The sequence below is a fragment of the Zophobas morio genome, unplaced genomic scaffold (assembly GCF_036711695.1).
Source record: "Zophobas morio isolate AGI-343-1 ecotype UQ-CSIRO unplaced genomic scaffold, CSIRO_AGI_Zmor_V1 ptg000023l, whole genome shotgun sequence".
In the NCBI taxonomy this organism is placed as follows: domain Eukaryota; kingdom Metazoa; phylum Arthropoda; class Insecta; order Coleoptera; family Tenebrionidae; genus Zophobas; species Zophobas morio.
Window position 1 is genome coordinate 3,639,744 of NW_026972128.1, and position 26,004 is coordinate 3,665,747.

A 26,004-nucleotide genomic window follows, 5' to 3' on the forward strand; every position below is an offset into this window, starting at 1 on the left:
GAGAGATAGACTGGTGTGAATGTGTAGGTAAGCGAAGAAAAAATGTTTGCTGCGGAATCAAACCGCACATATCCCGTTTGCCGGGCAGGTGGTTTGACCACTAGGCTACGGAGCCGCTGATCTTTACTTCGCTTACCCAGATATTATTGTGCCGCTACAAATGTAATCATGACCCGCTGGGCCGCTGGGACTCAGTAGCGGCTCATAATCACTGAATTTAATCGTCGCTTATTCCATAAATACAATTAACGAAAACGTGTAAGTAAATGAGAACGGGAATTAAGTCCGCTGTGCAACGAAGAAACGTTATTCTATTCTCAAATGAACGAAGTGCAGCCAGTAACTGCATTGAATTCCCCTTCCGTACCGAGTTTGACCTTGCCCAACCCGACGGCCATCCGCTGTCTATTATAATAATTAATTATGATATTTCTATATAATAAATAAATAAAAAAGTATATATATCATCATCATTAATCATCATTTTTTCAAAAAATACAAATGCAACATATTTTTGGTTTTTGTTATTTTTTAAGAGAAAGTTAATGACTTCGTCGCCTATACGTGTTTAATTTATATAAATTGACAACGCAGAGTTAAAACTCCATCCGTACGTCCCTGGGTTGACGCACTCTTTTTTTTTTCTCTTCCTTAGCCCATTTTTTAATTAGGCTTTAAATTTCTTTTTCCTAGTCAGATCGTCCTAATACCTGTAATATATGAATGAAGCTAACTATTTCTGCGATTTTAGATCGTACTAAGTTGCTTTACATGATTAAATAGTAACCGTAACGATAATGTGTAAGCAAATTGTCAATTATTTGGTAACACTATACTCATAAACGTGTCCAAGAACAAGATCTCGCTAAAAGCTACGTATTTTTTATTAATTGAAGTTGTCACTAATTTCAGTAAATTCATTAGGTATGGTATTTAGAATGCCACTAAGCTGTAAAGTTTGGCGGAGTTGTTGCCCTAAGGTAGGAAATCCTGTCCCTGAACATGAAATCCATTTCACATAGTTTCTTGTTGCACAAAAAGTGACAGGAAGGCTATTGAAACTTGGTAAATTGTCCAGACATACATATGTAAGTTTCCACATTAACTAAGTGTTGTACTGGTGTTATGCCTACTTCTTGAATATTTTGAAATAATTCTATTTAGATACACAAGAATTCTTGATTATTATTTTCCCTTTGGAGGAGAATAGAATTTTCTGCCTCGATGAGAAATAAAATGTGATAGCGCTTTCAACCATGAAATTTGCTTTTTTTGGGTAAGATAAAATTTTATACACCGATGTATATGTTTGAAGTCTGAAGTTTGAGGACCCGGGTGGGTTAGGTAGCTTCGTGCTTGCCCGCTACACTTTGGGTCGTGGGTTCGATTCCCGCCCGGCTCTGGGTGTTGTGTATGTCCCCCGTTCCCCTGTAATTGGGCCACCGGCCTGTAGGGGAACGTAATCAAATAAAAAAAAAAAAGTCTGATAAAGTGCAAAAAAATTAAAAATGAATTTATGAAACATTTAAAAAACATTAAATTAACCGTGCGTCAAATAGACACTATTACAACATCCCATATCTTAATCTCAGAAAGTGACAATACAAAAAACGCGCCTCACCACTAAGATATAATAATTAGTTATGTTTTGACTTTCTTATGAATTTCATCGATATTACTACGCCCCTGTAGACCCAGCGATCGAATTACAACATTTTGTATGATAACAACCCCATCCGCTTTATAACTACATTATTTTAATAGTCCTTCCTTGACTGAATTCGATCCGGAGGACGTAGCATAATTATCCCAGAAATGTCACCCTCGAAGTTACATCCGGTGTCAATATTTTGATAAGTACACTTCACGTTTTAACGAAGCTGCGAGTAGGAATTTTGCAGCTGACATTTATATTTTATGTAACATGTGAAACTCCAGGTGATCAATCAATTTTTTTGTCATAAAATATTATTCAACACACGAAAATATTTAAATATTTTTAATATATAAACAAAGCTAAAATATGCACATGGTTTCGTTACACACGTCAAAAGTCTAAAATACCGTACTAATCGGATTTATAAAGAAGTAATTAAATATATGTTAAGTATTCCATTAAACACTCTCAGGCTTCATAGCTTTAGTAACATGTGTATTTGCTATTAGCATATCACAGTAACAATCTACCGACTAATGTACTTACTGTTTGAACAGTTATTAGTGTACATATTGCTGAACAAAAGTAATGCCGAACTTTTGCAGCTATTATTCGTTCAATAATTTTATTGTGAAAATAAAAATCGCTATACACGTTTTGGTACGATAAATGTGATGGCAAAAAATGCCCATAAATAATTTAATGTGATAAGGTAAAATATACGTGCACAAAATTTATGGAGCCTAAGTTTAATCAAGCGATATTTTTATTGAAACGATGTCATTTGAAATGTTTCAAAAATGACACTATTGTTTCGTCATAGTACCTAAAATTATTAGTTACCTATTTCTTGATCATAATCACTGATCACCTACAACAAAAAACAAAAAAATTGCGTTGCATCGTTTGCTTGGAACGTGATTTTTAACTCATTCATCATTGTACTTTTCCGCGTTTAAATTTTTCATTCTTAACTTGTAGTCGCTAAATTTTTAAATTTAAATTTCGCGCCATGAACTGTAACAACATCGGAAGGGGGATCGTGCGCGATGAGCTGCGACTCTCCCCTTCGTCCTCCAGCCGTCGTTGTAGTAAGATGTGTCGTAAATATATTTTTAATAATTATAAGTCTTTAGAAACAAACCCTGCAAGCCCTGTATAATTCCGCTATAGCCACCTACAAATTCAGAAGTGGGATTCGTCAAGGAAGAAATTGGTTTTTGAGGAAATAAGGCGAACAGCGGGAAGATCGCCACGTGTTATTTAGAGGTTATGTTTATGGTTGAAAATGTCCACGTTGGGGGAGCTTCCCGAGATTCGGGACAACATTAAGTCAGCATCCGTAAACGCTGTGAAGGCTCTGCACAAAATTGTGTTCGAAGAAGACGCAGGTAGGCAGAACCGAGGAAACTTAAGAAAATTCCCTGGGTTCAACTTCGGTGTGGATTCTGACGAATTTAAGGACAAAGTTGCGTATGTGGAGCAAAACATACCGTTGGCTGATTTAATTGCGGCGTGCAATGTTATAAAATTGGACTACTCCGGTGAGAAACCAACGCTTATACGGCGCATTTGTATGGCTTTATCAAATTTGGAGAATTTAATTGCGGAAAACGAGGCTGATGACGCTGACGAGGATGAACAATCCGACCTTGAGGATGAAGTGGAAGAGGAAGACCAACAGGCCCCCGTAGCAGCGCCCCAAAGGTTCATTTTAAGTTTTAGGGATGTTGAAGACTCGCTGCGCACATTTGATGGGAAGAGTTCTTATCCGGTTGAGAGGTGGATTCAAGACTTTGAAGAGACTGCCCTTTTATTTGGATGGGATGACTTGCAAAAATTGATTTTTGCAAAGAAATCACTAAGAGGTTTGGCTAAGATTTATGTTCAAAGTGAGACAAATATTAGCACATGGGGAAAGTTAAAGAAAAAAAATTAAGAGTGAGTTCGGAAAGAAGATAAATAGTGCTAAGTTGCATCAATTATTAAGAGAACGAAGTTTACGAAAGGATGAGGATGTCCACGAGTATTTTTTAAGCATGAGGGAGTTGGCTAGTCGAGGAAATGTAGAGGTTGAGGCACTTATTCAGTACATCATAGATGGGATTAATGATTCATTAACCAATAAAGTTGTTTTATATGGTGCCAGTACCTTGCACGAGTTCAAAAAGAAATTGGAGATCTATGAAACCATTAGAACAAAGACCACCCCACCAGTGACAAAAGTGAATAGAAGTGTGATGTCAACAGGACAGCGAAGCACATCAGTTGAAGGAAACAAACAATCAATAAGAAAGTGTTACAACTGCAATTTAAGTGGGCACATTGCAGCGCACTGCCCAAGGCCAAAGAGGGAAAAGGGCTCCTGTTATAAATGTGGAATACTGGGACATTTTTCAAACAAATGTCCATCGAAACCTGAAGTAGGACGTTCCACCACTTTTACCAATACAGAGCGTCCAGGACCATCAACTCTGCTGATTGAGGAAGTGGCACCAGCAGACTGCAGCATAGCCGTGAAATTGGATCCTTGGATTTGTCCATGGGAGTTAAATGGCGTCTTAGATTCAGGTAGTCCTATATCATTAATTAAAGACAGTTTTGTGCCAGTAATATTTAGGAAGGCGTACAGTTCTTGTATTAGTTATTCTGGTATAAATTCGTCTGTGGTAGATATTTTAGGGTTATATGAGGGCACTATTCATTTTAATTCTATTCAGTTAAGTACTTTATTTCATATTGTCAGTCCTGAGACAATGAGGGCCGATTTGGTTTTGGGAAGAAATTTCTTGTTTCAACCTAATTTAGAGGTTAAATTTAATAACCAGCAGGTAATTTTGAATAAAATATCTGACGAACCACCATTTATCAAACCTTCTGGCTCAAATGAATTACTGTTAATAGATCCAGATATTTTTAAAACCCCAGATGAAAACTTTATTGTTAATCCTGATGTGGACCCAGTCATAAATTTTAAACTGCATGACATTTTAAACCAGCACATAGTAGCTAAAGAACCAGATGCACCTGCAATAGATTTTGAAGCCCAAATTATTGTAAAGTCTGAGCATACCCCATTTCATTTCCAACCAAGGCGTTTGTCATTTTTTGAAAGGGACAAGTTACAAGTTATACTTGATGATTTACTCAAACAGGGCATAATTAGAGAGAGCAACTCCCCGTATGCTTCTCCAATTGTTTTAGTTAAGAAAAAGTCCGGTGAATTACGATTATGTCTAGATTTTAGGGAGTTGAATAAACTAGTTGTTAGGGATCGATATCCTTTACCTTTGATCGACGATCAGTTAGATAGTTTAAAGAATAAAAAGTTCTTCACTAAATTAGACCTACAAAGCGCCTTCCATCATGTCAAGTTAACTGATGATTCGACAAAGTACACAGCGTTTGTCACACCTATGGGGCAGTACGAATATCTAAGAATGCCTTTCGGATTTTGTAATAGTCCTTCAATTTTTATGAGGTATATAAACAAAATTTTTCGTAGTCTTTTGAGTCAAAACAAGATCTCAATCTTTCTAGATGATATTTTAATTGCCACAGAATCAATTGAGGACAACATTGATATTTTGCAAGAGGTATTGGCATTAGTTAAATTAAATAAGTTGAAGTTAAGGCTGGACAAGTGTTGTTTTTTGATGACGACGATAAATTACTTGGGTTACCAAGTATCTGCCGAGGGTATCTCGCCATGTAATGAACATATTGAGTCTGTATTTAGATTTCCGACACCAAAAAATCACAAAGATGTTCAGAGCTTTTTGGGATTAGTTAGTTATTTTAGAAGGTTTGTTAGAAGCTTTTCGGAAATAGCAAAACCGTTGACTGACTTAACAAGAAAAAATGTTGCATTTAATTTTGGTCAAGCTGAATTAGAATCCTTTGAAAGATTAAAAAATTCTCTAGTCTCCTGTCCATTACTAGCGATTTATTCACCAACAGCTGAAACTGAATTGCATTGCGATGCTAGTTCATTAGGCTATGGAGCAATATTGTTGCAAAAACAGCATGATCAAAAATTTCATCCTATTGCATTTTTCAGTAAACGCGCAACAACTCCCGAAAGTAAATATCACAGTTTTGAGTTAGAATGTTTATCTATTATTTATGCACTAAAACGATTTCATACGTATTTACATGGGATCAAGTTCAAAATAGTCACAGATTGTGATAGCCTTCGTTTAACGTTGTCAAAAAAAGATTTAAATCCTAGAATCGCCCGTTGGGCATTATGGTTACAAAATTACGACTATACCGTTGAACACCGTAATTCTGACCGGATGAAACACGTAGATGCCTTAAGTCGTAATCATATTTTAATACTTGAAGATAATACCCTTGAAACGACATTATCTCTTCAACAAATGCAGGACGGTAACATAATCAAAATTAGGAATTTGTTGGAAGAGCGAGAACACAAGAAATTTGAATTAAGAAACGGGTTAGTGTATTTTAAGGGATCTAACAAGCTACTATTTTATGTACCTCAAGCGATGGAGTATCAAGTTATTAGGATGTACCATGATGAGTTTGGTCATGTGGGGAGGGACAAGGTAGTCGAATTAATTACACGGTTTTACTGGTTTCCGAAGTTGAGGGATAAAGTTAAAAATTATATTTCCCATTGCTTAAAATGTATCGCGTACTCTCCTAACTCCGGGAAAAAAGAAGGCTATCTTCATTCTATACCCAAAGGAAATATTCCGTTCGATACAATACACATTGACCATTATGGCCCTTTGGAAAAAACGCCAAGAGGTTACAAATATATTTTTGAAGTTGAAGATGGGTTCACTAAGTTTGTGAAGCTCTATCCCTGTAAAACGACTAATGTTAATGAAGTCATCAAACACTTAAATCACTACTTCGATTGTTATAGTAAGCCAATGCGGGTTGTCTCCGATAGAGGGTCTTGTTTTACTTCTGTTTCTTTAGCCGACTTTTTTCAAATAAATTCAGTGGAACACATTCAAATCGCTTCCGGGGCTCCAAGGGCAAATGGTCAAATGGAGAGATGTAATCGTGACATCACTCCTATCCTTGCAAAGATTACCCCATCCTTAAATAAATGTGATACAAAACTGCCCGATGTAGAATTTGCCATTAACAACACTGTTAATCGCAGTACGAAGGAAACCCCAAGTAAGTTATTGTTCGGACGAAATCAACGCGGCCCAGTTGATGACGCTTTAAGTCATTTCTTAAGTAATGAATTTGATGTGCGGTCTGACATTAACATGCTCCGAGCCAATGCCTCTCAGAACATACAAGTTAGCCAAAGTTACAATAAAGAACTTTATGATAAAAAGAGGAAACCTGCTCGACGGTATAAAGTTCATGACTTTATTATGATTTCAAACACAGATGTCACGCCTGGTGTGAACAAAAAATTGATTCCGAAATTTAGGGGACCATATGTAATCAGTGCTGTACTGCCTCACGATAGGTATTTCATAACAGATATTGAGGGTTTCCAGCATACGCAAATACCGTTTAAAGGGGTTTACGATTCTTCAAGGATGAAGCCTTGGTTAGGTAGTGATGTAAATTCAAGTTGTTCGCTAGATACGCAAGAGACCTAATAAGATTTGTTTTTGTTTATAAGTTCTTATATGTATTTTGTATGTATTTGTGGTTAGGTGGGATTATTTTATTGTAGCTTGTGTTATTTCGTCATGCCGATCTCAATTGTATGTAACTTATGGTCAGCTGTGGTATGTAAGTCTTATGTATGTATCCGCTAACTTTATTATGTTGTATATTATGTGATTACGTCACTTAATATTATGTTAGTCAGCTGTATACACGTTAGGTGCTTTTATGTATGTATTAGCTAACTTTTTATGTTTTATAGTTGTCATTTTTACGTATTTATGTCACATAGTTATGTTAGTCAGCTGTATACACCTTGTGTCTTAAAGCATATAATAGTAGACTATTTTTCCATTTTCCGTGAAATAACTTTTATGTCTTGTACATATACTACATGTTTGTAACTTTAGTATTAAGTTTATGATTCAGTTATTACGTAAGATTAGATTGGTTGTAACGGACGAGGTCGTCCTAAGTCAGAATGGCCGAACTGTAGTCGCTAAATTTTTAAATTTAAATTTCGCGCCATGAACTGTAACAACATCGGAAGGGGGATCGTGCGCGATGAGCTGCGACTCTCCCCTTCGTCCTCCAGCCGTCGTTGTAGTAAGATGTGTCGTAAATATATTTTTAATAATTATAAGTCTTTAGAAACAAACCCTGCAAGCCCTGTATAATTCCGCTATAGCCACCTACAAACTTGAAATTAAATCCTCTGCTGGATGACCCCAAGAAACTATCAACAAGCATTTATCGATGTCGTAGATGTTTAATATTTTATTTAACGAAATAAAACACTGCATGCATAAATAATGAGTCGTGATAATTTTATTACAAACGTCAGAAACGCGGGACCCGTGTTATGAATTTTTTAGGCAACCATTACATATCAAGTCGTTTTACGTCCCCAATCAGCAATCACATCTATGAAGTGTCATTTTTTCCGTACTGAAGTGTCAAAATTACTTGTTTGCACTCATTTTTACATTTCTGGACTGACTTGTCACTTTTTTAGTCAGATGTCGAAAACTTCCTTTTGCGTCCTTGGCCTTGTGTTTTTACCCAATATTTTTTTAAACCGTTATTGCAACTTCACCTTTACTGAATATTGTTATGAAATATGATGGTATCAATTTTTTCTTTAGAAGAGCAAACTAACTTGGTTCTATCAGATCTAGAAGGCTTTTCCAACAACGACAAAAGATTTTCTAACCTCAAAACCACTTACAAAACAAAATATTTTTCTATATAGTCACCTCAAAAACGTTGTGTGCATCTTGGCCAAAGAGAACTATTTCGGCTTCATGTGATTTGACGGAAAAGTTCTTCTTTAGGGCCTTAATGCACAAATAGCTATTGTTGCAGTACATTTAGAGTAACCAGAATATATACTTTTAAAATAACCCAAATCAACCAAGAAGATTTCAGAAGATGGATTTATTTTGTCAGCTACTACTTTAAAGTAGAGTGTTGTGCAGAAGTGATCCTTCTTTGTTTTAAGTGAACTCAGATTCGATAGAAATGCAAATTACGTTAACCGACATCCCTTCCCCAGGTTAATATTCAGTACGAACTATTGTTCAGAAATCAAAATGACGTCTAGTAATATAATTATCAAATTAGAGTCGCGTTAGTTTTACTTTTAAATAAGCCATCTATCATTGTTTTTCTTGTGACACTGGTAATATTGATGTCAAATGTAAATTAGGCGTAGCCACCTTGACCGGTAGTGATGTTGATGGTTTTTTTTTTTGCAAAAGACGTCAATTAAGTGCGAATCATGGATTCACTACTAATAACAAAATTACGAAAAAAAAATAATAGCAGTACTATTAATAATAACTCATTACATAGTATCACTAATTATTTGATTTTGTACTTGCAGTGATAGTAGTCTCGACTGAATGCCGATTATTTCCGCGTCAGTGGGGGTGGTATGTCGTATACATTATATTACATATTGTATGCAATATTTAAAATAAAGTCAACGTTTTCAATGTCATTCACAGAAATAAGAAAAAATGTGGGAGTTTACACCGATCGATCCTTGAGGAACGCCAAAAAAACAATCATTGAAGGTAGGGAGATCGGATTGAGTCACTGTTTGTTTTCCTTTTCAAACAAACATATTCCAAATTGTCTACGATTCCAAATGTTGAAAGTATTTCTTGAACGAGCAATCGAACGCTTTTATTAAGTCGCCAAATATAATTTATTCGCAAAGGCGCTCTTAATCTTTGATGCTACATGAGTCGCAGCTAATGAAGCTGATTTACTTTTCTTAAACAGGAACTGAGGAGAAGTTGTTTGTTTCGAAATAATACATGAAAATTTTGTTTCTATATTTAATTGAGTTGTTTTTTGTTTGGACCTGAATATGAGAAAGACAACATAATTTTGCAAACGGTTCGATCTTAAAATTAAAATTAAAATTAAGATGTTAAAGTTTAAAATACACAAGGGAAGAACAAAAAGATGTCATAAACATTACTGTAACGATTATTTACATACTTTAAATAATTTAGCCATCTAGTTCTTTTGTGCGACACAAAAAATATTAATTTAAACTTACCGCTACCGTGCTCAAACATAAATGCGAGGAAAGTTTTAGAATCGTCACAATGCATGTGCTCTATTAATTACAGTGGTAAATTACATATCACATGTATTCTCCGTATAACTTTTTTTTTGTATTTGATAACAGTCCCGCGGCCAACCTTACAACATAAAACAATTAACGAGTTTTGTCTCTATGGGTAATTATTATTCCAGGGTGCCTTTTAAACAAGAGTAATATAAATTGTATGCAAATTAAATAATTGAAACACAGTAATAATAACGCAACTTGTTTTAAACTGTAGAATTATTGTTCACTTACAAGTAGAGTGACTTCGCGGAATATTAAAACAAGTATCCACGTGCCATTTAAATTACTTAGAACGAACGAATCGAAGAGAGAAGTACACAACAGAGCGTAAATTATGACGAAATTTAGAGTTAAGTTTAGAGCTCATGCATTATGCACACAATTAAGTACTTACTTGCTTGCATGGTAATGGTTTTTTTTGTTTTAGGTATGCTGAAAAATCGCCATCAACACCCAGGGAATTAGGAACTTAAATTGCATTCCGATGCCGAGTCACGTAAGATAGAACGAATTTAATACTTTAAGCAAGATTTAAAATTCGATGAATTCTAGAACAAAAACTTAATGTATCGTAAAAATTAATTTTGAACGAGCACGTTGTAATGAAAGTCCAGAGCTGTGCTAAGAGGCTGAAAAAGCTACCATACTTTATTGCTTTCAAAATGCTTATATTAATTTTTTTGTAATATCGCTGAGTGTACACAACTTTCGTGTGTATCTATGTATAATAATTAATAAATTTCTGCAAACTTTGTACAAACATATTGCAAAATTCTGACCAATCTGGTTCGCGGACGAGGTTTGCTTTTTTCTTTTTTAATTTTATAATACTATTATTCTTTAGAATAGCTACTGTTTTTTCTATTCAATTACAGCTCAATATTGTGTTATACACACAAAAGCACAGGACACAATCATGTAAACACCATCACCCATGACCATCTTCCCAGTAATAACTGTCTTCATGTTCCTTGACCACGACCATCCTCCAAAATTCCAAGTTCACTCCACTTTAGCCGGTTGCATTAAATCATAACTTAACACGCTTAACCGACCGGAAAATTTATTTCTTACTTTATGAAAATTTATTTTGGCTCTCGCCACTCTGAAAAAACATAATTGACGCTCTCTCAACACTGGGATCGTAAATTCAAACATTAAATCCAGTGATTTCCTTAAGACGCGATAATTAACAAGGTGAGTTTTAATTAAATTACCTCGTAATGTTTCTTCGCAACTGCTGCTTTTCGTATCAAAAAACAATACTTTCCGGGTTATGAAAAACTGGATGTCGACGATTATTTGGCCACAAAGTAACCATTAATTTTTTGTGGGGAACGTGGCGAAGCCATTAATTATTTCTGTTTACGTCTGCGAATTTTGTGTGTGAATAAACTCTTCTTTAAAGCGGCTATGTTTTAGTCCCTTTCGGTAAGATTTAATTAACGGAACGCGAATAATTTTGTTAGTGGTGCTTCCTTTTTTTGCATTTGCAACGAGGTGTTGTGTAATATTTTGTGTTAAATGTGACGTTCCATCACCTAAATTTTTACTTAAAATGATAAAAACTGAACACAAAGTATATTTAGCATTTAGTATAATTATGGTTTCATTTTTTAATTCAGTCGAAAAATTAAATGTGATCTCGAAAGATCATCTCCTAGACTTAACGGCTCATAACTTACGAGCGTAACTCATTTTTAGAAGAAAACTTAATTAATTAAGGTAGTTTAAGGTAGTTGGCAACATAAGTACGCCACTGATCGATGGACTGCTGGAGTTCGATACGACATGGAGGGACTGGACTCATTTCAAGTGCCAAAAAGGGTGCATCAGAAAGCTCTGACAGATTAAGCTTTTTTAAACTTTCGCAAATTTGTTAATACTCGTATCTATTCCTATGGCAAACTGTTTACAACAATTAATCTACTTAATTAAACCGGAACTATTGTAATTTGTATCTAAACAAATAACAGTAGTGCGTATAGTAAATTGATAAATGACTGGTAGTCTACCTAATCTAGTTGATAACATATTCAAGTTAGAATATTAGTAATAGCAAAGTTTAATTTACAAATTCCACTTCCCCGTCGTTCGAAAACAATTTGCACGATTTGCGCGAGTGGTCATTTCTAACTAGTTCGAACCAAATATGTGTATCAAGCAAATCAGACCAGTTAACATTTTTCATCTAACAAATTTTCATCAAGCTCGGATTGCTCCCACATCTAGGCTTCGAAAAACATCAATTTAATTAAATTCGAAAACTTGAAACCACCGAAACCAGAGTGAAATATTTTCTTCATAATCCAGCATTCGATTGACTTTAAAGGCCCAAATGACGGCAGTTTGCACACGTTTGGTTGGAATCATTTGAGACTAGCGGCAATGTCCGGTGGGTGTTTTACGTTGTTGTGGTCGGAAGCAATATATGGCTTTATTAAATCGACTTTCCTTTGTCTCTACAGCTAGATATATGAAAGCACGTAACATAAATCATTAGACATGGAAGTTGGTCCATCTACCAGCGTTCATTTATTGATTAATTAATAGTGCTAGTTGAAATTTTTCACAACCACTTGTAACTACGTGTGTAATATTCAGTACATTAAAATTTTAGGATTTACTGTCGAAACTATTTGAAAAAAAATGACTTTTATTTCTTTCCCCCAAATTTTTAGAACGGAGTAAATTCACAATAGCGCCTGTATTTTACATATGATTTAAAATAAAATGTTTATTCATTCAGAAAATTAATAAAAAATCTTTAATGAAAACTCTGTAACATACACAGGGAATTGATTGCGCTTTGTGGATTTTAAACCAATTTTTTCAGTTCGGTTTTTCCGGATTGCTTACTTTGTAATGTTTGATTTTTGTTCTCTTAGTCGTTTTTTTTTAACATTCACCAAAAATAATTTCCAAAATTCAAAGGAGTGGAAAGAAAAAAATTTGACTTGTCTAAGCGTTTTCCCCAATCCTTTTTTTAATGTTCAGTCCGATTTGCTCAATATTCTACAAACACTTATGGAATTGAAGTCCTGAAACACAGCCTTCTCTGTAATTCCAAATTAAACGCAACATCGCCCTAATAACAAAATAATTAATTTTGCCATCTTCAACTCGTGTCGCGATTATTACCGCTGTTTAATTCCTAATCTTGACGAAATTAATTCTGAAACCCACACAACACCGCTAATCGTACCCCTTTTGTGTAGAACGCTAAGCCGCCGGTCAACGAAAACCAGACTTTCTGTTAAAATTAACCCAGGAAGTTTGTATGCTCAAATTTAAATAACATTTACATGCGTCTGCGATTGTTGGAGCTGGATTATTACAAGCATAGCACGGAGTAAATTATTGAGGGTGAATGTAGGCATTAGCTGCGTGTCTGTTCGAAACTGGTGCATGTAGTACTCGGTGAAGCGAAATGCTACTTAGGAAACATCCACCTACGTTTAAACTTTAATTAAAATCCGCAGAAAGCATCAGATAAATGGGACATCATGATCCTGCGTCATCGTAAAACACAGACCAACAAGTCACACAAAAAATACTCAGGAGAGCTCACAACGTGTGAGGATCTGTTGAAATTTTCATATCGGGAATTCTGCTTCATCCCCACGTGCCATCCGTTAAAAAACCAAAAAAAAGCTGTTTTCAGTGGGAACAACACCGCCTTCGCTGTTTGCGGGTCAATTAAATTAATGCAAAGGAATATTTGTTAAAATAATGAAGTGCCGTCAAGCGATTTTTTTTGATACACATTGTTATTTAAAGGTGAAAGTTCATAAATGTTCAAAGTATTTAACTGTATTTTTTTTGCGAAGGTAGAAAGTTAGCGGGTTTCAGTTTTGTTTAAATAATACAATTTCGTTTCAGTGAATGTTGGTAGATAGTTCTACCATGAATTTAACTTCTTGCGCAAGCCTTGCGCAACTTTAATTCGGTCCTTTTTTTGTAGGCTCGAAGTTTTAGTAAATTCATTAAGGAAAGGTATACTATTTCTGAGAAATTTATGAGAACTCTAGACCTCTCGACTGTTTCAAAGAAAAAATATGGAATAAGCTTGGTGGAGTTCCATTTTCTATACATTTAAGGAAGAATGGTGGCTTAATATTAAAGTTGGAATAATTAGATGAATTCTGCTCACAGTTGAACCACGCTTGTGATAGTTGACGGATAAGATAACTAAAATTTTAGTAAACTTGTATTTTCTTATTCTACAACATATCAAGATATGGTGCGTTTACGACTGTGATTTCATAAACGTTTTACAGCGGATATCTCCTAAAATTCAATAAATACAAGCAATGGCACGTTAGACAGACAAGTGGACACGTGCTGTATTGAAATAGTTTTCACTTGTTAATTGAAGTTGAATAGCAGTGAAGCCATAACTACGCTATATTTTTAGCCGGACTGTACGTAATGGAAATATAACATTATGGAATACATATTTAAATGTTCGCACAAATGTACATTTTTGTAAATTTTATTGATATAAACTCGAAGATTATGAAACAGTGTGTGCGCGCTTGTTGACATTACATTAATTTAGTTTCATACTTATTTCTAATAATTCATTAAAATTCATTGTGATCTGGAAAAAAGTAAATGTATTTAAGATGTTTTTTTATTGATATATAACGCTTTCCGTGAATAGATGTTGCGTTGGCGTTAGGTTGTTCTTAAAAATAGAAAATGTCACGTCAGGGGAAGCTGATAATTACAATATATAACACCATTTATTGCCCGCAATTTATTTATAAAACAATATTATAAAACAATATATACCTACTCCACTAATACTGTCAATGCAAATAAATTAAAATTTTTTCTCAAAAATATCATCATATCTATTATCATTTTTAATGATTTAAGTGCCGATTTCATAATCAAGTTAAAGGAGTTTTAAAATTAAAGTTGGATTTTTACCATTACAGTGGTTTAAAGCTTGCATTAGTTAGAGGTCCTTTAAGTTTTGATTATGAAACCAGCCCTTACTAAGGGTGATTTTAATAATGGGACACACAGATTCCGATTATCTGTTTATAGTGTGTAGATGTGAAAATCCACAGCAGATAGTGAAAATCCGTAGGGACTTAATTTTTTTACCAACATATGTTTAATACTATCGAATGCACTCATAAAATCTGTCTATATGATATCTACTTGATCACCGATTTCTTACTAAGATGCTGAGCAACTGTTACCAAACTGGTAGCGGTAGAGGAACCAGGTAGAAAGCCATGTTGATAAGTTTAAATATAGCTCTCAACATTAATTAGAATATTTTTACACATGACTTGTTCCAGAAGTTCGATAAAGTTGGATGGAATGGCAATTGGGCGGCAGTTTCCTAATTGGAAATCATCTTCTTTTTATGTAGAGGATTCGATGTAGCGTTTTTCCACCTACCCGGAAATGATGATTAATTACGCTGGTTAGTGGTTTAACAAAGATTACTCGTACCTATGGTCGTCACCCGTTGTGAATTTATTAGCAGGACCAAACATAATAGTTGCTGCTTGTTCTTCAAATATAAATTAGTTATTAGACGATCAAATTTATTTGTAGGAATGGTCGATGTTTTGAGTTATTGTTTTTCTCAGATTTTGTTGTACTTAACCACTATCTGCTGTAGACTATTATGTATACTAATCCTAAAAAATTATCAAATTTTCTATGTTCTGTAAGTCTCGTATGATTTCTTGGTTAGTCCTGTCGAAACCCTTCAAAACTTGCCAAACTTCTGATAGTACGCTGTGTTCTTTGCTTTTTATCATTTTTCTCTGAAAAAGTCTTTATTCTTCAATGTTTTTGTGATTTAAGTACTAAATCAATAAAGAAATCTATTATTTAGCGAATTCCATTGGATTTATAAACACAATTTCAAAATCATTAAAACGGAGCCAAGATCATCATATAAGCTGTTGCAACTGGCCTTTTAAAGTTATATCTTAAATTATTCCAGAATTTTAAAATTTTACTTCAATATTCGTAGGAAAGTTATTCAAGATTAGATCAAGAAGTATATCGTTACTGTTTAAAATTTGTTATGTTGTTGAAACTCAAGAAATCTGCAGAAACTTATGTAATTAAATAATATTTCTATACTTACAAACGTTCGAATTTTGATTGTACGATTTACGAATACAGCAATATGCCGTTTGTCATTCAAAATTTAACCCTCTCTATCCAGTGGATTATTAAACTAAACAAAAAGTGAAACAAATATGTATAAATTAATATGTAAGTTTATGATAATGGAAGTGTTGACCCTTTTTAGTAACAGAGCTAAAAAATGCCAATAAATCAAATACATATATCCAAAATAAATTGACAAATCGGATAATCACCTGTTTTCTAAAAAAAGTTGCTGTTAGCTGTTTCGAATTTAATTAGCATGGAAAAACAAACTGGAAAAATGAAAATTATTAAAACCTACGTCACATCATCACTAACAATACTCACAAAAAATTCATTCAATCAACTTAAAGCTATCATACATATTTCTCTAAAATCAGCCAGCAAAATTTTCAACACCAATGTACAATTTATTATTCCCCTAAATTATAATGAAAACAAAAATTCATTTTAATTAACTCTGAGACACTCCAGTTTCCAAATATTTAATTAAGTAAACGACAAAACAAGATCATTTATTTTTTTGCAAACTGGAAAATCCAAGGAATGATGCTTTTTACAACTTATAACACGCTAAATTAAAATAATACCTACATTTATCTTGGGCTATCGAAAATATTTTTCCACGCAGTCCGAGCGAGCTCATTTACAGCCACAATTAGTTTTAAGCATACAAAATGTTCCAATTAAAAGTTACACATTAAAGTTTTATTATTTTAAATGGAAGGTGTGAAGTACGAGTATATTTTATACTTACTTATTTTTTTCAGATTCAGTTAAATTCTTTAGGAAATGAAACACATTAATCAAATGCAACGTTTTTTGAATAAAGATTTCCAACATATTTTAATTTTTAAGAGTGGTGTGACTTTTGTGCAAAATTTCAGCCATGTATTTTAATACAGCGTAGTTGAAAATGTTTAAATATGTATGTTAATTTAAAAACTTCCTGTCCAGTGTTGTTTTCCTTATTTTTTAATAATGATTCTAAATATTGGACACAGTTAGATTCAACTGTATTTATATTAGTGATAGTTGTAATACTGTGTAAGTCATTGTTGTTGTAACTAATTGGTATTACAAGATACGTTTATCTAAGACCTACTGAATTACAATCCAAGTAAATCACCCAGTATATCAACTATAATTTTACATACAATGTCATATGAGTCTGACTAACTAAACTATAACAAAAAACTTTTTAACTTGTGTTGTAAGTTACCTGAGTATATGATGAACAAGCTTTAAACTTTTAAGATTAGCTTTTCTCCTGGATAAAATCAAAAGTTGTAAAAGAGAAATTTGCTCGTTCAGGAATTAAATTCACACAACAAACCGAACTCCCAAAACTTTCGACTTTGGTGAAGAATTTCAACGCAATCAACGCCCCAAGTTTCGCATGATTAGTTGACCCAAACAGAAGTCAAAGGACGCACTTTCTGATAGAGTTGGTAACGATTTTGAATAATTAACACACGTGACACGATTTCAGATGGCAATTACACCGTAGAGCAAAAACAAACTACTATAAATATTGTAGTGTTAATTGCTTAGTTAAGTTACGAAAAAGACAATTCATTTTATTGCGAAATACTGAAAGTTGATTAAAAGTAAGTATTATTAAATTTTTTGACTTTTCCTATAGTTGTACGTTTTAATTAAAATACAACGAGCCCGTCCTCTGAAGACCTATTCAAAATTAGTTAATTAAAACTCTAACTACATCGTTTCCCTATTGCGTAGGTTTTGAAACAAGAGCCATAAAGGAATCGTTTAAAGAAAGAATGTGAAAATTTATCTGCGTACTGATATCGAAAAAGTTTGCAATAGTCGTTGATGCTGCGTGAGGAACAATATTTCTAACATTAGTGAATCCTGTTTTTATGGATTTTTTTTCTAAGTACATAAAAGAATGAAGATTTACGACCGCACCATTTTTGCGATAACAAATAGCAAGAGCGAATGTGAGATAATGATACAGGAATTATTCAAGTGGAAGGACATGTTTTTGCGAACAAAGGAAATTGGAGAAGAAATTCGAGGCTTCCTATGTGCAAATACTTCTAGGTAAAACTATTGTAAGAAATGTGCGAAAAATTTAATAAATGCTATTTGCTAGCGAGTTTCAGCTATTATTTTGTTATCTCTGCTTCTCGGTTATGCGACGCACGCTCAAGAAAATTTTATTTTCAAGGATCTCACGTTTCAACAACTACATATAAAAATCTAGTGTCTCTTGCGATTTCTATTTGTTCGTTGACCAGTAATAAATTGTTTGATTTCATAAAGATTTCTAGTTTATTGGAGAACGGATTTGCCTAATCTTAAAGGTTTTTTATTTTCTTCAGGGATAAATGGGGAAATTTGAAAATCTTATTTCAGAATAGTAAATGCATTTTTTTACACTTGGGTTGAAGTCAAATAAGTAAGTTTAAGGACAGAGTAACACAAAAATGTATTTATTAAAATCCTTCACTAAAGAATTTGTTTCTATCTTCTATTTGGGTTGCCGATCTAAAAGGCAGATTACTATTTAACTGTCAAAGCTTCAGCAGTGTAATGAACCAAAGGTAAAAAGACTACCATGTAATCATCTTTCCTTCTTAGTTTTGATACCTAACAATTTCATTTTACTGAAAATGAAATAAACTTCCTTCGTAGCTGCACTGAAGTATGCATAAATTAATCTAAATAAAGAATTTTCTGAACTTTCAAAAAAATGAGTTGTTGTTTAATAGAAAAATAAGCTAACATACAGGGTGCCTGTGTATCTTTTTTCATATTTTAGGTACATAATGATCTTATCAAGCTTGAGCACTAAACTTGAAAGTTTAAAATAAAAAAAAAATTAATTAATCAGACATGCTGTTGTCTTTATTTTTTAGTAAGAAGCGGGCAACATTTTTTGCTCAATAATTATCCAAGGATAAGATGAAATATCTATACCTGCTAAATTAGTGTGGATTAAAGAAATGCAAAAGCGCATAAATATTACTTTCTTTTAAAAACTAATTGAGATAAAATAGTGTTTCAAGTGAGCAATTTAATACAGAAGACTCGTTAGAAGCAAATATTTTCACGTATGTTTACTAAAAGTTCCCAAAAGTAACATAAATGTGTTTTGATAGCTCGATAAAGACAATAAAAAAATCACGCAAAATGCTCGTATATTCGTCCCTCCAGAAAATGATGTCACGTCAAAAATACCTCGAGTATTTTTTAATCAACCTTTACAAATCCAGTCGTTTTACATCCGCAATCACGTCCATAAAGTGTCACTTTTTCGTACTGAAACAACAAAGTTACTTTTTTGAACTCCCTTGCCCCTTTTTTGTACTCGAATGTCAAAAACTTACTTTTGGCCTTGTGTTTTAGTCCAACATTTTTTAACATAAAAAAGTCTGATACTTTGACCTCTACTTTTACTGAATATCGTTATGAAACATAACGATACCAATTTTTTTCTTAGTAGAGGAGCAAAGTAGCACTTCTTAGAATTTATCATATCCCCTGACTCCTCAAAACCACTTACATATAAGTCATATAACCAATTATTTTTCTGTGTGATTGCATAAAAAACATTGTGTGTATGTACATCCGCCAAAGACAACTTTTTCGGCGTCATTTGATTTGTAGGTACCGGCTACATATCGACTTCAGACTACAAATTGGTCGAAAAGTTTTTCTGTATGATCTTGATACACAAACAACTATTCCGTGTACTAAGCAACTTGCCATATTAAAGCTTACTTTTACTTCGGTTGCTAGCTCCCCCTCTCAAACATAAGTAGGGCACCAGACGACTAATAATCGCATCAGTTTAAAAACGTAGAAACAAAGATAAAAAATTACGGTCGACTAGAGTATTGAGTTCTGTAGCTTCAAACTCACTAATTTAATTAATTCATTTTACCTTAACTCCGGGGTAATTAAGACTTGAGTAAATATTGTTAGCATTGGATATAATCATGATGTAGGTGTTAAATACTAATTGTTCTCTCTACATAACTGTTGATTTGTCTGCTTTTATAATAATAAATAAAAAAAAAATGGTTATGACATACTCTGAGTGGGAGCTTTAGAACGAAAAATGGTGTGATCCCATATGGTTTTTAGATGACATTGAGTGGTCATATATTGTAGCCGTTAAAGCAGAAAGGCTAGCTTCTTTCATGAATTGAGATTAGCTTTTACTCTTGTCTAGTAGATAGTTAAAAACGATAACGTTAAGCCCTTGTTATATTTATTTTTATTTGTTAAAGATCTCATCACCAGTAGCAAATTTTATGATCTTTATAAAATATTCTCAGAAATATATGATAAATAATAATGAGAAGCTTACCTAAAATGTCAGCTTCAAGTCGAAACCAAAAGTACCTACGTAATACATTGTGTGTAATTCTTTTGATTCTTGAAGCTAACAACTAGTCGTAACAATAGCACTTCTTATGTTACCAATTCGCCCACTCAATATTAACGACGATCACGTTGCCACAGAAGGTGGCGGAAAACGTTTCAATCAAAATAACATATTAGTGCAATAACGAACAAACGTGATGGTCTTGTCCCAAAGCTATCGTTCAGAACTGTCGCCTGAAATATCCTGCGCGTGTCCTTTTCAACCTCATTTCGATGTCTCGCCACTTATTCGATACTTTTTTGTTTCAAACTAGCTTATTATCACACTAACAGCAACGCTTCAAACTTTATGCAAAGTTATGCTGATAATCATGCCGGAACCAGCACTCGTCAGATGAAGACAACGTTGGTTTACATTTGCTCAGATATTAGTTGATCGTTTGTCGATACAATGGGTCGACGCTACGTCTAAAACCAAAACAATACCCCCTGGCTTTTGGATTATGCAAATGTATTCAGATTTGGCAAGTAGATTAATAGGTTTGACGCCTTGAAGTAAATAACGTTAGACTTATTAAACCAGGTAGAGCACGTCTTTTTCTTTTAGCTGTTAAACGATTTTCGCTCATCTTTATTCAAATTTACAGATTGGGATGTTAGTGAAATTAAACTGCGGACGGGTTCATGAGACAAACAAGCGGAAGCCACGTTGCAAGGACTAACCAGAATAAACGCGAATACAATAAGATCAAAAGTTTTGTTTATCTTTGATGTCTAATTCTAATGGATCGGACGCCAGCTTTTAACGCTTAGAGGGATTATGAACAAATCCGTCATATAGCGAAAGCTATTTGTTTAAGTTGGGTTGATTACAATGGGTTCTGTGAAATAATTTTTAATTATAATCTAAAGTGATGAGTTCTCTCAACACATACGAGTTGTCATCACTGGAACAAAGTTGTATCAGGCATCTCAAAGTTAGATTTGCGCCCAGGGCAGACAAAACTAACTGTTATGAAGCTACTAAAGCAGTATAAACGGTAATTTAATGTAATTTAATTTAGATATGGAAAAATTAAAAATCGAAAAATTGCAAAATAGAATAAATGAAAAAGTTTTAAAATACAATAATTGAAAAACATTTTAAAATCGTAAAATATAAAAAGTCAAAAATCTTAAAAATTGTAGTTAGTATTATTACAAATTTAAAACGAAAACTAGAAAAATTGCAAATCAGAAATTGAAGACACGAAAAATTGAAACATCTAAACATTGAAAAATCGAAAATTGAAAACTAAAAAATTTTAAATTGAAAAATTGAAAAACCAAGATTTGAAAAATTTCACATTGAAAAAAGAAAAAAGTAAAATCAGAACATTGAAAAACCAATAAAATTGAAAAAATAAAGAAAACAAAAAATCGAAACCCAAAATTGCAACCAAAAAATTGAAGACACGATAAATTGAAAAATCTAAAAATTGAAACATCTAAAAGTTGGAAAACCGAAAAACCGAAAGATTTAACCCTACACCGTAAGCTTAAATCAACTATCAATGAAACTGAGATACATAGCAAGTTTAAAAAGATACGGTCTGAGATAAAACGTGTAATCGACTTAGAATACAAACGATATATAACTAACGTTGAGGTGAATATTAAATCTAATCCCAGTAAATTTTGGTCCCATGTAAACAACCTTAGTAGGCATAGGCAGCTGAGCTACTCAAATAAACTTCTTAACAAACCTGATGATATTGTCAATGCATTTGCAGAATATTTTTTCAGTAATTATAATAATTGCACCGTGAATAACGCTGACGATTTTGCTGATTATCAAATGTTAAACCCAATAATAAATCTAAACACTATCTCGGAATCAGATGTTCTAAACGCTTTGAAAAAGATCAAACCTAATATGTGTTCAGGACATGACGATATTCCAGGCTTTATTCTGACAGATTGTGCCTGTATACTAACTCCACCTCTAACTATTCTTTTTAATTTAATTCTAAGAACCTGTAAATTTCCTGAAATATGGAAACTATCAATAGTATCTCCAATTTTTAAAACTGGCGAAAGAAATGTAATTGAAAATTACAGGCCCATATCATTAATTTGTAATTTTTCTAAAGTTTTTGAAATAATATTACACAAGCATCTTCTTTTTAATTTCAGAAATGTAATTAGTGAATATCAACATGGTTTTGTCAACGGTCGATCCACGGTTACAAATTTATGCACATTTACTCAATTTGCAGCTGACTCGCTTGATTCCAAGCTCCAGGTAGATGTAGTATACACTGATTATTCTAAGGCATTTGATAAATTAAATCATGTAATTCTATTGGCAAAATTAAGTAATATTGGTCTCTCTGTTTCATTAGTTAATTTAATTGAATCATATCTATCTAATAGGTTACAGTGCGTTACATATTATGGACACGAGTCGATAAAAAGACCTGTTCCCTCGGGGGTGCCTCAGGGCTCCGTGCTGGGCCCTCTTCTGTTTATTGTTTACATTAATGACATTGTTAAGAACATAAAATCTAACGTTTTAATATATGCTGACGATCTTAAGATTTATAAAGACGTCTCAACCATAGAGGACTGCATCTTGTTGCAAGATGATTTAAATAGGTTTCATGAATTTAGTTTGTCTAACTTACTCCCAGTGAACTATAAGAAATGTCACATAATGACCATTACCAATAAGTGCACACAAATTCAATTCGACTATAAATTAAACAACATGAGTCTTGCTAGAGTGGATACATTTAAAGATCTAGGTGTCATTTTTGATTGTAAGCTCAGTTTTGCTAATCATGTGGAACATATATGTAATAGTGCTTTCAGGTCACTTGGTTTTATTATAAGGTGTGGTAGAGATTTTACACAGGTTGATAGCTTGCGACTGCTGTACTTTGCTTACGTTCGCTCAAAGCTCGAGTATGCATGTATTGTTTGGGCTCCTTTCACACAAAATCGTATTAACCATCTGGAAAACATACAACGACGTTTTTTAAAATACACAGCATTTAAGGAGGATGGTGTTTATCCAGTCAGAGGTATTCCTCACTCTGTCTTGTTAGAACGATTTAAAGTAGAAGCCTTAAGTACTAGACGGTGTATCGCCTCGTTAAAATTTCTTCGTAATGTGATAAATGTTCACGTTGATTGCACTGATCTTCTTGGTAAGATATTCATCTTGGTACCTAGAATGTCATCTCGATCTAATCAATGTTTTTATCTTCCAACTCCTCGTCTAAATATCGAAAAACACTCTCCAGTCTATGAAATGTGTCACCAGTATAACTTAGATCCGTATGTCTTTGATATCTTTAGATAACTTTGTCTAGTATTAGTTTCAGTTTTGATATCGCCTTGGCATGCTGAACTCTTATCAAAGAACTCCAGTAATTATAGCTGCAGTATTTCTTCCTTTCTTCATGTTAAGGCGTATTATAGTTGACCTGTAATTGGGCTTTGACCTGTTGGTCAACTTACTACTTAATAATAATAATAATAATAATAATGAAAATTGATGATCGTATCGTACAATCGAAGGAACAAGAAAAAGAATAATTGAAAAATTGGAAATCAAAAAATTTAAAAAACAAAATTATAAAATTACAACATTAAAGGGCCGGTTTATAGAACAACGAGTTAAATATTTAATCCTCGATTAGTTTAACAGAGAATTAAAATGTAGAATATGAGCCTGTGATTGGCTGAAACATGCACGTTTCCTAGCAACGAACCTCAGTTAAAATTTAATCGTGAATTAACTTTAACTTCGCTTTCTATAAATCGGGTCTAAAAGTAAAGATGTACCGACTGTAGGTCTGGCCGACTAACCGACTAGCCGATTCTTCGGCCAGTAAAAACCGACTAGTCGGCCGACTGTTCGGCTTTGCTAAAACCGGTTTATAAATGCGACAGACAGTGTTTTTTCTCTATTTTTCGGACTACTTTAAAAATTTGTTTTATTTTAATAAAAGGAATAACTAAAGTTCCTTTGTTTTCCAAAAAATATGTTAAATTTGTTTGGATAATCCTAACATTTATTTTTTTTTTTTTTGTAGTAACTCAATACAAAAATAAAGAATAACACAATTTAGGGCCAGTTTATACAATATTTTAACTGAGATTAAGTGATCGCGCATTTAACAAAGCCATTAGCGACGTCTGATTGGCGTAGAGTCGATCACATGGTACTTGACGCGGTGTTAAAAATTAAATCGCAATTAAATATTTAATTGAGGTTCTGTAAACCGGGTTTAATTGTTTTATATACTATTTCAATTTTTATAAAAAAAAGCCGACCGGCCGGCTGTTTAGCCGACCAGTGGCCGACTGTCAGCCGACGATGAAAAACGGCCGAATAGTCGGCTTAACCGACCGGTCGGCCACTAGTCGGTACATCCCTAAATTTAATATTTAAATATTAATATTTACTACTTAGGAGATGTTAAATAAAAATGGTTTACATTTTCTTGACACGTACCTAAGCGGCTTTTGGCTTTAAAAAAATCTTAAATAAATAATGTTGAGGTATTCTTTAAGAGATTTAGAAATGAAAAGAAAATTCTAAAGAATATTTTAGTATATTTAAAGCCATTTTACAATCCAACGAGTTTAAAATCTGACAATTAGTTTTAGCAATTTAGCAAAATTAAACCACCACACTTTCGACATTTAGCATTAATTTTGCAAAGTTTATGTAAAATTATGCTGAATATAGACACCGCTTTTTAATTTTTTTTTTTTTCGATTTTCTCAACCGCTTGTATGCTTCAAGTTCTCTGACCTAGGCTTAGCGTGCAGCAAGTTCTGAATTGAAACAAAATATGCACTCGTCTTCACCATTAATGTTAGACAATAGTTTATTTGATAATAAACTAATTGAAAATAAACTGACGTTTATTGCGGCAAATAAACTAAAATCGTTAATTACTACCTAGAGTAACTACAGACTTTTTATTTCTAAGTTTATCTAGTAAATTCGGTGTTCAAAACGAGACAATCGTGCATTTTGGGTAGGCAGCGATTTTTTTTTAGAGGTCTCATAGGATGGTGGGCCGTAAGTGTAAAACTGAGTTTTCAGGACTAGAAGTGTTATTGGGCCGCCATCTTGAAAATAAGGGTGCCATTAATTTCTTTAATTTACGGTAACTCTGACAAAAATTTTGTTAAGAGATTTTTTGTATATGATATGATTAGCTATAACTTTAATAATAAAATGTTAAGAACAGAAAAACCTGAAAAACAGGGAGTGAAAAACCTTAATTCTTGTGGATGCCGGAAGGCTGGCTATTCTACCATTTGTCGACTTTGCGGTGAAGAAACGCGCGGGAACGTGGTGGAAGTTTTAAACCTATAAGGCGACAAGGATATCGAGGACGAATATCCTGCACTACTACAAGCTGAGTTCGATAAGATATCTTTTGGCGACGACACGGAAATTCCCAGCGACCAAAATCCTGCGATATTCATCGACGACGATATCTGGACACAAGGCAGTGCGCAAGCTCTCAAAAAGAAGGAAATGTAAATAATCTCATGTATCTCTAGGATTGAAACT

General features: G+C 33.5%; 1 protein-coding gene across 7 annotated transcripts in view; it reads left to right on the top strand.

The window, feature by feature from the left end:
• Nucleotides 1–26,004, top strand: part of LOC135134331 (mesotocin receptor-like) — a 211,768-nt gene that overhangs the window by 57,448 nt on the left and 128,316 nt on the right. Inside the window, exons 1-2 of one of the 7 annotated variants that reach the window (XM_064062974.1) lie at nucleotides 10,201–10,263; nucleotides 10,342–10,410. The exons of 5 other annotated variants lie outside the window; for them this stretch is intronic. The gene's annotated coding sequence lies outside the window, so the exon portion shown is untranslated. Of the gene's footprint in view, nucleotides 1–10,200; nucleotides 10,264–10,341; nucleotides 10,411–26,004 lie in introns of those variants that run through there. One more of the 7 variants, XM_064062973.1, reaches the window with a different exon arrangement.